This window comes from Camelus bactrianus, chromosome 3 (genome assembly GCF_048773025.1).
Source record: "Camelus bactrianus isolate YW-2024 breed Bactrian camel chromosome 3, ASM4877302v1, whole genome shotgun sequence".
Classification (NCBI taxonomy): domain Eukaryota; kingdom Metazoa; phylum Chordata; class Mammalia; order Artiodactyla; family Camelidae; genus Camelus; species Camelus bactrianus.
The window spans coordinates 7,572,238-7,580,368 of NC_133541.1; positions in this window are offsets into that span (position 1 = coordinate 7,572,238).

Consider the following 8,131-nt stretch of genomic DNA (forward strand, 5'->3'; position numbering starts at 1 on the left):
AAAATGAAATTTAAGAGCAGTTTAATAAAAGAGAAGTTAATTTTCTTCCTTAGAAGTCACGAATACTTTGTAAGAACAGTAAGAGAAAATGGTTTCACATAACTCAGGAATTGATGTGGAGGTAAAATTAAGGAGCAATTCATTCTTCTTCCCACCAATTACCCCTCATCAGCCATTTCTGGGGTTGGGAATGATGAAAAGAAGAGGTGATAGACATTTGGCATTTTACACTCCTGAGATGGAGGTAGTGAAATTTAAGGTAGCAAGAGTCTCCACACATTTCCACCATGCTCCGCGCTTCCAAACTAAAGGTCAAGTAACCTCACTCCATTAACTTTCCCTAATAGCAGACAGGCATCATGAGACTCGAGGTAGAGAAGCAGCCCTTCTATCTACTGATGATAGACATAAACACAAGCCTGTCTGCATGAACAGTATCTCCATTGGCTGCCATGACCAGCTTATAATGTGGGACAATTAATTACAGTGGTTGGGCTTGGGAGCTGCGCAGTTCAATGGCTTGGTGTGGAGACTTGCCTTTGCCACTGACTAGGTAACTAGTATTTGCAAGTCACATAACCCCTCCTAATCTCAATATCCTCACTTGTAACTTGGAGATTATATTAGTGCATAACTTGGAAGCTGCTTAGAAGATTACATGAGATAATGCATATATAGCTGTTAGCACAGTTAACATTACCAAATCACTCAAAACATTAACTGCCATTTAATTGCCCTTTTTGTCATGCTTATCAACTAATTCTGCATTCTAGCATTGTTTTTAAATACAAGCTGCAATCACAGTTTAAAAAAAATATTATACAAAACACAAACTATACTGCCCACCTTGACAAATGAATTTCTTCCTTAGTAACTGATGGTCTCAGTGATGTTTCCTTTAGTGACCAAGACTGTCCCAGTGATATACTGATACTTTCCTTGATGTGATAAATGATATATGTGAGCAATATTTTAAAAACTAATAACATGTGGGAATTCTAAAAATTATTGATCCTATATGTGTAAGTTAGAATTTTTACTTTAAGAAGAAACACAATCACTTTCCATTCTTGTGCCTGTGTCCAGGGTCTCCAAAATCATCCACAGGTTCAGTGATTTGTTAAAAGAACTCACATGACTCAGCATACAGTTATACTCGTAACTAAGACTTATTACAATGACAGCTACAAAGGACAAGGGGAAAGGACACATGGGGACGAGATCTGGGGGAAACCAGGCACAAAATTCCAAGGCCTCTCCCAATGGAGTCACACAAGACAAGGTTAATTCCTCCAGCAATGAGCTGTCATAATATGTAATGTGTCCTCTAACAAGGAAGCTCTTTAGAGACTCAGTGACCACGTTTTGGGGGGACTCATAGGCACCCTCCACTACCATGCATCGAAAATTTTAGTCTCCCAGAAGGAAAGCAGATCAGCATAAACTACATTGTTTGCATAAACGGTCTAGGCACATCATCACTTAGGAAAAGTTCTGTATCAGTGTAGGCCACTGTTCACCATTCAAGTTCCCAGAAGCCCACAAAGCGCAAACTTGACAAGCAGGTCCTTCTAAGGATCGCAGTCTCAGGCCTGCTGTATTAACTGTCTCTGCACAATGCCTTTTAGCATTTGTAGACACAATTATTTAGACTTTTTAGTTATAGCTACTTTAAAAAAAATCTGTATATAAGCTTTTCTTAAGCATACTGAATAAAACTGGTATTTGATATTATTTAAATAGAAACTTACTTTCAGTTTTTTAAATGACTTAGATTAGAAAACAGAGGGAAGATTGATTTAGGAAAATGTACCCAAACAGTTAAAAGGAAGTAATTCTTATTTCCATTTGGACATTAGCTGTACTTTTTTGACAGACTTTTCTTTTCCTATCTCAATTCAGTGCACTATCATTTTAAGTTAGAGTGCTTAGAAATTAAAAAAAATTGTACCTAGTGGAAAAATAAAACTTAAGTTCCACTTAATGAAAAATAGATCACCAAGTATTTTATATCATTCTTGAGGGCTATTTACTATGTTCATAACTGTCTTGATCACAGAGTATTGTTCTAACTATGACTTTTTCTGTTATTGACTTACTTTAAAAAATTAACCTTAAACTATAGTTAATAATACTGCATGCTCATTTGAAAGTTACCAGGAAAGCAGATCTTAAAAAAAGAAGTAATCCTTTCTAGATTCTAGATTCCAAGTGATATTTAAAAAAAATTATTCAGTATAAGTTAAAGCATAGAGTAAAAATGCCCTATGGCATTAAAACTTTTATCACTTAACATCTCATGTCTTAATTTAGGGAAACAGAGCTCCATTTTATTTTTATAATTATCATTGTTAGTATTTTCACTAGTACTTTTATTGGTTTTAACATATATCAAGAAGACTAAGGTATGAGCAGTAAAGAGCTTAATAAAACAGTAAAGTAAATTATGTAATTAATATTTATTAATTATATAACTAATAATATTAATCACACCAGGGCCCAGTACTGTTTAGTCTAAATTCATCAGGAGTGAGGATAAGCAGGCCTGACTTCAGCTCCACTGCTCACTTGTCTGTACTGTATGTTACACGTATCTTGATGTTTGTGCTAGTAAAATTCAGTTCTGTGGAACTGAAAGGATATTGCTAAACTCAGATGAATTTGTACCTTAAAAACTATGAAGGTCAGTGTAAGTATATTATCCTTTTATTATCTCAGCTGTCAAATATTTTTACTTTCATATTTAATATAATTCCTATTTTTCTGCATATAATTTTTAAGTTATAAGTTATATAACTTACAAGTTATTTTCTGTGTCAAGTTGTCAGCTATTTGCATGCATCTAGAAAGCAGAGGTGGCTGTCTATAATTTTATATCCATACAGGAATTAATGTGAATATATTTTTATCAACATATCCAACTTCGTTTGACACTTTCAACATGCCAAATTTAGTAATAAACCAGCCAAAATTCATGTTCTTTCCACAGATTTCCCCAATTCTGCAGCATCTGAGAAGTCCTAAAAAGCCTATTTACTCTTAGCACCAAAGTTCTAAATAGAAAAGAGAGTGATTAAATGATAAGGAAAGATTATGTTCTTATTTCCAAGAACTTTAAAGAAGCAAGGCTTTGTGGCTACTGATCAACATGCAACCCACGAAGGCATTTTATTTAAGCTGTGAACTGATGCCACTCAACTCCCCACTTCATGGTCTTGTTTTGTTTCGTTTTCCATATGGTGTAATTAGCCCTTTGCATCATATTATTTTAAATTAACACAATGGAGCCCATTTCCTGATAGTCAACAAAACCTTTAAGCTTAAAGGTTAGCCAGAACTCCCAAGTGCAACATAATTTTATTTTAATTATTTATTGAATGTATAATGTGTGCTGCAGCAAGGCAGAGAGGTATGTATTCAGGGTCACTGCATAACTGACCTTTTTTACTTTACTAATTAAAGTCTCTCTGTCTGGAGTTCAAGGCAACTGCATTTTAGGCTAACCTCTACTGCAAAGTAAATACTATCAGAGTGAAGTGTCTCAGTAGCCAAAGTATGGAATGGTAGATTTGAGATTTATTATGTTATATTTTAAGATGTAGAACTTCATGTGTCAAAGTAAAATATTGCTGGATTGTTTATTACTATAAGGCAAAGTCTACCATAATTCATATCGTTTTCAATTGGGTGTAATGGAGTTAAAAACATAGTAAAAGACTGCTTCTGTTCTTGAAACCATTTATCCCAACACAATCACATAGTTATACTTTTATCCTAATAGATACTAACATGGACACAAGATGGCAACAAATGGTGACTGGGGACAAAAGGCAACTTGGAATCCCAATCACTCACTGCTGTCTGGTCGACCAACAAAGGCAAGGTGACTTTCCTGGATTCCAGACTTCATCCTTCTTCACTGACCCAACATACTGCTCATGACTCATGAAAGCCTGCTTAACCATGGCCACACACAGAGCTCAAGAAATAGCCATTTATAGTGGGGACAGGCAGGCAGATGAAGCGGAACCAGCAGAACAGTCACAGAGGGAGGGGAAGAATCAGAACAGATGGTGTTCTGTAAGTCAAGTAAGGAGACAATCCCCATGATACTCAAGTGGTCAACACAACTTGACTTTTTTGTTTGCTAAGAGGAACTGAGCAGCTAGTTGGATATAAGACTCGGTCATTTATAGAACACCAGTCATCAGCTCTCTCCAAGAGTCACCATTTACTATTTTGCCTCCTGCTCTGGGAAGAACTTCAAAGAAGTCAAAATAATATTTACACAGACAGGGCCCAGGTAATGTGCTTAATCCTGGCTGGATTTCTAACAGCACAGAGATGTGGGGGCTGCAAGAAAATGGGCCCAGAATGTGTTTGGGAAAGGCTGTTTGACTCAGCTTGATGGTGAGCAGCAAGGAAATGCTGCATGAGCTGTGAGATGCACCATAAAATTCATCACAATCACTTTGATTCCTTGGTAATACAGACAAATAAAATAGACCAACTTTTTAAATGGTCATCTGCAAGGTTTCTCCAATTTGCGTTTGTTCAAGTAAATTAAACTGTGAGAAAATAACTTGTCTCCAAACTTGGATACCTTTTCTAAAGTCCTAACCCAAGATATCAAACTGATTCTTTTAGGGTATTTTTTTCAAAAAATATTAAAAATGCTGTAATCATTAAAATGAAAAGATCGAGAAGTTAGTTAAGACAAAAAACTTTTAATTTGTAGAGGTGATAAAGTTAGAATTGTCAAGCTAGTCTAAACAATCATAAAAAGCTGTTTGGGAATTCAGCTTCCAGAACTTCTTATGTGCCTGTCCTGAGTCACTACAAATGGTTTGGAGACGGAATCTAAAACTCTGTGCATCCACAGTTCTGCCCTGCTAGAAGGTACCTTCACTCTCTGTAAACACCTCTTCTCCCTGAGTTTAACAAACAATTTTACTAATGAGAAATAGAACCTGCAGAAGGGTTCTATGTATGTATGGGCACTTTCACTGCAAATTCTAACTCTGATTTGAATTAGCAACATCTTGATTATGTATGCCACGTAATTTTGATTTGTAAATAGCTATGAATTGAAAAAAAAGTAAACAAACAAAAAACAAGCCTGTGGAAGACCCCATTGCAGCCCCAGACATGATAAGACAGCCTGGGATCCTTGCTGCTACTGAGGCCTGAGTAATACCCTCACTAAAGAGTTCAGGAAGAAGGCTGGTCCAGTCATGAGATCCTTCAGAACAGTCACAGCATTCAAGCTTCCAGATGGTTGTACTGTTTAAAAAGCAAACAATGTTGTTGATAATTTCATTTAGAAGTCTGTAATTTGGGCAACAGAACCAGATTTAGATTCTGTTCAAACATATTAAATGGAATAAAAATCTTTATACACCTTAAAAATATATATATATGTATATACATACACCTTTGTAGGCAGGTTTTGATTGAACAAGTTGACTCTTCTAGAATTAAACTACAAATCCAGTTTCATTACACATCATTAGAAGCTTCCAAAATCATGTCATTAGAAACGTAATAGAAACAAACATCATCTTCAAATGGCCACTGTCATGGAAAGAGTTATTGGTTGGTTCATTATCTGCTGTCCCCATTGAATGTAAGCTCCACGAGAGTACGTTGCTGCCTGTCTATTCACCATCTTACTTATCAGTGCTCAGATGAACCACAAAATAGTAAAAATTCAATAAATTTTAGTGACTCAATGAATAAAATAAACTGATAAAGGCATAATTACAAAATGAGAAGTTTTATCAAGGAATATAAATGATTATTAGGATAAAATAAAGGATATTTTGTTTGAGAAAGTGCCAATTATACTGAACGTGAAGAATGAATAGGTTGTTTGCTTGGCAAAGAATTGATGGGGATGGGGAGGGAGTGGGTAAAATTCCAGGCCAAGGGTGTCCAGCATGGAGGACCACAGGAAGGGAAAAGATAGGTGAGGACACAGAACTACAAGGAGCCCCCTGCAGCTGCCCTCCAGTACCTTGAGCTGTATGTGTAATTAGCAGAGATGGGACATTACTGCATTACTTAATGTACTACTGCAATAAGTTATTTGGAAATTGAACAGGTCTAGTTGTCATACTTAATGAGTATTTCCCCCTAGATTTATAACAAAATATTACTTTTTCCTAAGGGAATAAATACCAAGGGAATAGTTCCAAGAATGCTTTGATGTACCATTCTACAACAAAAATATTTTGCTATATTATCTTTGAGCCAACAAGAAATCATCATGACAAACACAGGATTCTATTTCACTTAAAAATGTCATCTGACAAATGCTCTATTGTCTTAAATTACACAAAATTACATTAAAATTACATTCAAACAATCATGAAAAATGGCTTATATTATGAAAAGTTAAGAAGCACTAGCAAAGGTACTAAGTATTGTCTTTGCAATTAAAGTAAACAAAGCATAAAAAAAAAAAAAGAAAAATTAAGATTTCCTACAAGTAGCGCAGAAGATGAAGATAATGGAGCACTGTGTATTTTACTGCTTGTCAAGAAAAAAGGCAGACCCAAATCTTGGCATTGAAATCACATGTTTGGAATTTTAAACCTCAAATCAGAAGTTGGTAGAAAACTCCTTAGAGAGGGAAGAGCTCCAACCTGTGGCCAAACAGATGATACGGTGAGCACAGTCTGGCCCTGTTCCACACCCACAGTCACATGGGAAAAGTGGCTGTTAACCTCCGGGAAGGATGCACCGTGGTCACTGGCTGCACCGTCTCGCACATCTGAATGAACGTCTGAGCATCCTGCAGGCTTCTTTCTGTCAGGCTCCTGCCTAGGCTCTGGGTCACAGTGCTGCCCTGCTGGAGGAGACAGGCCATTACTGGAACCAGTCCCACTGACACCCACAGCTGACCCTGGCCACCGCTGGTGGAGGCTGATTTGGAAGCTAAATAAACCATAATGCATAACTGAAGTGTGCAAACATGCTTGCTTCTCCATTTTCCCCAAAGCCCCTTCCTTAGTGTCACTCTCATTTTAGCTTTGAACTCATCATATTTGGGGAGTCTCTCAAATCCATCATAAAAGGAAATGATAAGAAGTGAAAAAAATATATAGAGTGGAAGTTATTGCTGACTTCAATTTGAATAGCATATGCATAAAAACTCCTCAGCATATTTTAAGTCGCTTGGGAACTGTGTTTCTAAATGTGTATTATTGTATCTGTCGGATAAATCAGGTACCCAAATTGAAAATGCAGCAGTCGAGAACATCATATAGATTTATTACTATCCCTAGTGGAGCAATGGGCCTACATAAGGCCATGAAGAGAGAATTATGCTAGTTTCATCGGGAGAGCTTATAATATTGTTGTAGCATCATTCACAGGGGCTGTAAAAATCTCTATCTTATTGCTTTATTTTGTTATTCCAAGTTTTAGGAAGTAATAAGCTTACTTAGACAATAGTAAATTTACTAGAAAGCTGAGGATCAGAGACAGGAGAGTGGACCCACGTTTGGTTCGGTAACATCAGTTAGGATTTGTGGTAACTGAAACTTTACAGAATATACCACATGCAGACATACTATGACTGGTCTGAATATATTTTTAAAAATTTGTTTTTGATATTTTTATAATGAAGCTCAGAGTTTACATTATTATTGTAGTACTGCAGCCTCATATTTGAGCATGGTTTTAAAGCTATCCACAATAATTCCTAACTTGTAACTGATACCTATATGGGGAGGAGTTCATGGCTGTTTAATTGAGATGGCTGTACTTATATAGTGAAAAGTGGTAAAGAATCTTCCCTAACCACTCTTTTTTTCCTGTACCTGAATCCCTTTTCTATTTCTCTAATGAATTTGGAAATTCTAGTATATACATTCTGCATACATTTCCAGATGCTGATAAACAGAGGTAATGTGAAAAAGGCAAGAATAAGGAAAAGAAAATCTAATCACTTATTAATGGTGATTATTGCCAAGACAAGCACTTTATACATTTCCAATAGAAGGATGCTTATATTAAAACTTATTCATCACTACAAAGCAGTCAAGGTGGTATCATGAGTGTAAGTGAGCATACATATGTTAGCATAATTAGCTTGAACTGGTAAACCTAAAGAAAAGTCTAGGCA